Consider the following 6,617-nt stretch of genomic DNA (forward strand, 5'->3'; position numbering starts at 1 on the left):
TCGTACAACTTCGCTCTACTGAACTAGTCCATAATCATGTCATTGTGGAAGTTTTGACATAACCATTTCTTTAAGAATCCAATCTCAGTCAGACTTGTAGGGATGGAAAGAGAACTTAGAGAGATACCACAAGGTGATATTTTAGAACTTGGAGGTCCAAAATTACAGAGTTACAATCATTTCAAGGTCGAGCTCCTAAAAGCAAGAAAAACGTGTGTATTTTTTTTTAATGCATAACTTTTGTTTGAAAAACTAGTTTGAAGTGATTCAAAGGGCATAGTGAAGCATAGATATCTTTTTATGATATAAAAATTCCCTGAAGAAAGAAAATGGAAAAACCTAGTGTTGGGACTCAGAAATGTCATATTTTCATCCACCTTTTTCCTTACATTTCATCATTCCATTAACCTGTTATCATATCACTTTCCTACATACACTTGGGTTTAACCTTCTTATTTTCCATTTTATTCATTTTTGTATTATAAGTGAATTCATGATTAATTATTAGAAAATGTACATATGTTTATATATATATCTCAAGAATATGTGAGTTTTGTGATGTAGGAAATATGTGAAGAATTAATATCTCCTCCACCATATCAAGGAGATAATTATGCAAGCCTTTTTCTACAGAGAAAATCATGGAGGCATATCGAGAAAATCATGGAGGCATATCTTTTTCTACAGAGAAAATCATGGAGGCATATCAAGAAAATCATGGAAGCATATCTTATCCTAAGGAGAAAATCATGAAGACATATCTTACCCAAGATAGTTGAGAGATTTGTGGGATCATGTTGAGAGATTTGTGCGATGATATCTTGTAATAACAGGAAACTAGTTGAGAGTGCTTGAGAGAATATTTGATATGTAATTATGGAAAGGTTATCTTGTTCATGTATATAAGAGAGTGCTCTCTCTTCATTCAGGGAATGAATAATGAATAATAGAGATGGAGATTAACTTTGATTTCTTCATTTGTAATTTAGTTATTGTAATATAGTTTGACATAGTTTTATTATGAGCTCATATCTATTGTTTGCCATTCACTTCTTCACATGTTGTATTTATTTTCCTTCATGCAATTTCATGCTTTCCTAGTTAGTGTTCAATGCTTTAATTTGATTTCAGTAATTTAGACTAGATTAGATTAGATTAGTTCCACTTCAGTCCTGCATATATTTTGCATGTGTCTCGTAAGTCTACGGACCTCGGATTGATAAATTAAATAGCTGGGTAAGTACTACAACAGAATTAAACGAACATAGTTTCACCCAACATTTTGGCGCCGTTGCCGGGGAGGCACGATGGATTGAAGTTTAGTTTGATTTTTTTGCAAGTGTGTTTAGACATGTTCCTAACTCCGAGGTGTTAAATGCGGTAAGACGTGGGGGACAGCCTACGCATCGCATTCGAGATACCGTAATGGGCTCGACCTCTTATGGATCAGGGCATGTAGGGTGTGTTTACATTTATGCAAGTGTGAATTTCAATTTCTGCAGGTGTGTTTGATTTTCACAACTGTGAAGAATGTGTGATGAATTCATGGCTCATGGTTATAATTGAAGCATTCAATTACTCAATTACTGAGCAGGTCCTTGTAAGAGGGTTTAATTGAGTATTGAATTCAAGATTATTTCTGTGGTCCTTTTGTTTTTAGTGTGTTGATTTTTATTTGTTTTTTTTCCTTTCAACATGGTTTTATAATGAGTGTCAGCTTGGAACTACTCACTCAGATCCTTGCAGAAGTTGGAATCTCCTCTTCCCTGGAAAAGGAGATCTTGACCAAAATTGAAAGTTCAACTACTCCCCAAGAAATATCAACATCTGAAGAATCTTGTGTATCTGATGGCGAACAACCATTCGAACAGAAGATCGAGGAAGAAGAGCAGCAGATCGGAGAAGAAGAACAGGAATTACAGCAGAATCTGAGTGAGAGCAACTGTGCTTATCAAAGCTTCATCGAACAATGGTTCCAGGTAAGTACTAGATTAGATTCATCTTTTAATTTTTTAGTTAATTTGCAGTTACAACAACTAGACTCATCCACTCTCGAATATTGTCATTTTTCATTTGACAAATTGCTACTGAATCTATTGTTGTTACTGCTGCGTGAATGGCTTCATTGGAAGTTTAACTACACGTAACTAATTTGTAAATTCTAATTAGTATAGAGTAGGTAGACTTTCAGTTTTAGTTTTTGCTTTCATTTTTTCTGCTTTTACCTAGAATAAGTATGCTCTCCTCCTGCGTCTTTGTACGATCTCGAGGATCAGAAAATAAGTTTTGGTTTTGCTTAGAATAAGTATGCTCTCCTCCTGCGTCTTTGTACGATCTTGAGGATCAGAAAATAGGGATGATTACCAATTTCAAGAATAAATAAATGTTTTGCAATATGCTTCATCGAAAATATCTTTCAATATGCAAATTTTTGTGTCCATTTGTTAAAAAGAAAATTTAAAACTAACCATTTTTGTTTTTAAAGATAGGATTAATTTCATTTTCTACACTGTTAATAATAAAAATAACAAAATAATAAAAAAAAATGAAAAAAAAAAAAAAAAAAAAAAAACCAGCAAAATCAAAAACAACTCTACATCATTCATTGTATATACAAAACATCAAACAAATCCAAACTGAGTAACTGGTAAACCGAGCCCGGTTCAATATCTGAGTTATCAAGCTCTGCAATGGCTTCATCAAATGCTTGTTTTGCTAAGTGACACGCTCTTTCAGGAGAGTTCTGAATTTCATAATAGAAAACTGAAAAGTTTAGTGCTAAGCCAAGCCCGATTCGATGTGTGGGAGGCAGATCTGTAGCTGCAGTATTTGCAGCAGCCTCGTAAGCCTTCAAAGATCGATCAGCAATCTCCTTCCTTTCATTTCCAGATTTAAAATCTGCAAGAGATCGGTAGTAATCGCCTTTCATCTTATAGTAAAAGACTATGGACTCTCCTGAGGTAGAAGAAGGAAGAAGATGATCATCAATAATTGATAGAATGTCATTGCAGATTCTACAAAGTTCATCCTCCACCTTTTGATGGTAATCCCTGATCCTTTTTCGCGTTCTGCTCATTTCCCTTTACTTTTTCTTTCTGCTCAATCCGCCATGATGCTCTCCTGGCACCAATAACATTCTTATATCCAGCGGAAAGCAAGTTTCTTTCTTCTACAGACAACTCTAGATCCAATTTGGCAACATCCTTCATTGATTGCACCATCTCATCGTAACGCTCGGCCTGCTCGGCTAACATGGCCCTGAAAACATGGCTCTCCCTCATAGTTCAGCGTCGGCCAACACCCCTCGAGCCATCGGACCGACTACTTTGCGCATATAAACATTAGCATTCCCAGCCTCTCAAGACCGTGGCCCGATTCACTATAAATCCGTGGACATCAATCCCTTCAAAACCCCCGCGGTCAAATCGTGGCAAGTATTCTATACATGCACTTTGGTATTCGCGGATCCGAATCATGACAAAAGCCTGGTTGTTGAGCTACTGGATCTAAAGCATGATGTTGCAGATAGCTGCTGAAAATCTTGTGGTAGAAAGTGTGAGTATCGTTGCTCCATCTAATGCCCCTTCAACTGTTGTCACGACTGTAGTTGGGAAAATGGCAGTTTCACAAGGTAGGTAGTTGGGAAAATGGCCGTTTCAAAGCGTTTGACATGCTTTCCATCCTCGCGAGCCCCTTCCAATGCACATGACCTCCCTGTGGTTGATTTTATCGAGGCTCCCTGTTCGGGATTTTGGCAGCATGAGTAATGTCTGCAAGCGATGGAAAAATATGTTACCTCCTGGCGATTCCCTGCAAAGAATCGATCCAAATTTTTCAGTGAATTCCATCCCTGCATTTCTCGTTCAACTCTCTTGGGGTTGGGGTTCTCGATAACAGGACACGTGGGTCATAGAATTAAGGCACGGTGGCTCCGACGCCTTGCTAATCCCGCTGTTGTTCATCGGCAGCCGGGGAGTGCCACGATTGTTTACACCATACCCCCCTGAACTGCCTTTTGGGACCAAGACAAACTTAATTAAAGGCGGTCCCGACTCCCTGGTGTAAATTTAATATTCGGAATGGATGATTGCAGCCACATGGTTGTGATTTCTCTTTGTATAAAAGCTCACATTCCTCTGACTCGCGATCCGATTTCAAGATTTTCTGTGAGAAGTTTGCGCTTGGCCTTAGGACGGGACAGACGTAGAATTGTTATTTAAGCCCAATCTGGCAACTTTTGTGGAGAATCCTTGCTTTCGTTGCGTGGACAATGGCAGGGGAGAACAATAATACTTTGGAGGCCGAGGAATCGATAATAAAGCCACGGCCTTTCCCACTCTTCAATTTAAAGGGATCTCTCCATGAAATCCTGGGACCAGGAAAGGCTCTTGATTTGATCCTTTGGAGGAGAAGAAATATTAGCAGTGGTGTCATTGCAGTTGCAACAACAGTATGGTTCTTGTTTGAGCGATGTGGATACACTTTACTGTCTCTTGTTGCCAATGTGCTCATGCTTTTGATTACAATTTTGTTTCTCTGATCAAATTTTGTTTCCTTGAACTTTTCATCCAGAAATTCTTCATCGATTCATACAAATGGACGGAAAATCGCTCTGTTGGGTACTTCTGGTTTTCGTGGTGAACTCTTCGTTGATTTCATTAGCAAATGCGGCAGCATCGGAGTCTACTTATTGTGATTTGGATACCAGCTACCCGGTGAAGGTTAAATCGGTGGATATCAATCCTAATCCAGTTGTGAGCGGTGCTCCGGCCACATTTAAGATTTCTGCAATTTCGGACGAGGCCCTTTCTGGTGGACAATTGAGTATTGATGTATTTTTTTTTATGGAGTACTGTCCATACGAAAAGTCATGATCTTTGTACCAAGACAACATGCCAGGATTCACTCCACCTGGCTCATATACGCTCAAGATGAAGCTGATTGATGCCGATGACAATCAATTGACTTGTGTTAATATCGGCTTCCAAATTGTTCATGGTAGCCTAATTGACCAAATCTGAGGCACAGTGACTACGGGACTGCTAGAGACAATTTGATTACTTATTGCTGAATTCTGATCTGAAATTTTCGATTAGTTTTGGATCTCAGAATGTATTGGTTATTTATTTGACTTGTATGCATCTGATTTCCTGCGACATCATTATAATTAGAATGTATCCTTTGGTTTGTGTTACATATCCATGGAGAATTGATTGGCAATATTTTGACTGAGACTGTTATGGCTCTGGATCCTCCCTCCACGTGTTGATCCTCTTGCTTATGCATGGTACAAATTGTAAATAAAAACATGTCATAATTTTCTTTGGAAGATTTCTTGGAACGGCTTCGATCCCACGACCTCCTGCCCGAGTCATGCACAACACACGGTCCTTTTTGGCCAATCCCATCATTTCGCCGATAACAAGTCCTTCACAAAGCTCCGATGGTTGCCTTGCTTCAGCAATTAAACCACCAACTTTCTTTCTCTGCCGCTGATCCACCTCATTTGCACCTTCAAAATGGCTCAGGCTCTCTCCTCGAGATGTCTTGCTAGCAAATTCACCAGAATCTTGGAAGAGCTCTTCAGTGCCCCACCGCAAGATATCTTCTACCTCCTTTTGAGAACCTGACTTAATAACAAAAAGGTGATCAATCATTAACTTTTTCTTTGCAAGTTGCAGGCTTCGCTCTTCTACACTGGCATGTACAACAAGTCTATAAACCAAAAGCCTGCAGTGGCCAGATAGATGCCAAGGCCACAAGAGCGAGTTGACAAAAGAAAAACAAAGCGTGATTTATCCTGATTGAAACGTGTAATAGCAATTTGGCGGTCTGCCAAAGACACTGATCCATCCACTCGCTCATAGGAGTGTGGTCCAAACTCAAAACTGAGATAGTCCTCCAGAATATCAAGCAGTTTTGTCATCTGTGAAAATATCAGAACAGAGTCTTTCATCATTCCATCGACAAGAGATCCGTGTCCCAAACCATACCCCCTAAGCTGCCCTTCTGGTACCAGACTTGGTTTCTCATCACATTGTTCGTAATGGGTATTTCTTTTCTGGGGATCGCCGCCCTGCTTCTCCTCTTGGATCTATCATTGGATCAGTTTTCACTCGAGCTTGAGCCTTCCTTCGACATTACCCTAGCTCTCCCAGTCACTCAGTTTTAGTGCTTTGTAAAGATTTTTAGAAACCGCCATATCCATGTTTCTATATACTTTTGTTACAGGATTTGATGGCTTTTGTGAACTCATTTTTAAAAAAACGACGTTGGTTCTACTGTATCTGGTTCACAACAGTATTTAATTTCGGTTTGAAATATTTGTATGCCTTTAATTTGTTTTATTGTGTTGCATTGAAAATAGGGTTTGCACATTTGTTGGTTGTTGGAGAGCGGCATTTGCCCTTTGTATTAAGGGAAAGAAAAAGATTGCTATGGCGCCAACCCAATTCCAACAAAACTCAACTGCAACTAAACAGAGTCGGCAAGATTCAGACAAGACCGGAAAATTCCACCCCAAGTCGCAATCTGATAATTTTATTCAGCGCCAGAAAGACAAGTTTTATTCACTACAGCAAGGTGGTCGGACAGTGGCAGGATATGGAGCTCAGTTC

At 39.2% G+C, this 6,617-nt stretch overlaps 2 pseudogenes; one reads left to right on the forward strand and one right to left on the reverse strand.

The window, feature by feature from the left end:
• Positions 1-2,602: 2,602 nt before the first annotated feature.
• On the reverse strand, positions 2,603-3,272 carry LOC149139478 (14-3-3 protein 7 pseudogene; annotated as a pseudogene).
• A 1,306-nt stretch (positions 3,273-4,578) lies between these two features.
• LOC149139479 (MD-2-related lipid-recognition protein ROSY1-like) lies at positions 4,579-5,098 on the forward strand (annotated as a pseudogene).
• Positions 5,099-6,617: the final 1,519 nt, after the last annotated feature.

Source organism: Pinus tabuliformis, chromosome X (genome assembly GCF_031772625.1).
Source record: "Pinus tabuliformis cultivar Carrire ecotype Pingquan chromosome X, CPIR1, whole genome shotgun sequence".
NCBI classification, from domain to species: domain Eukaryota; kingdom Viridiplantae; phylum Streptophyta; class Pinopsida; order Pinales; family Pinaceae; genus Pinus; species Pinus tabuliformis.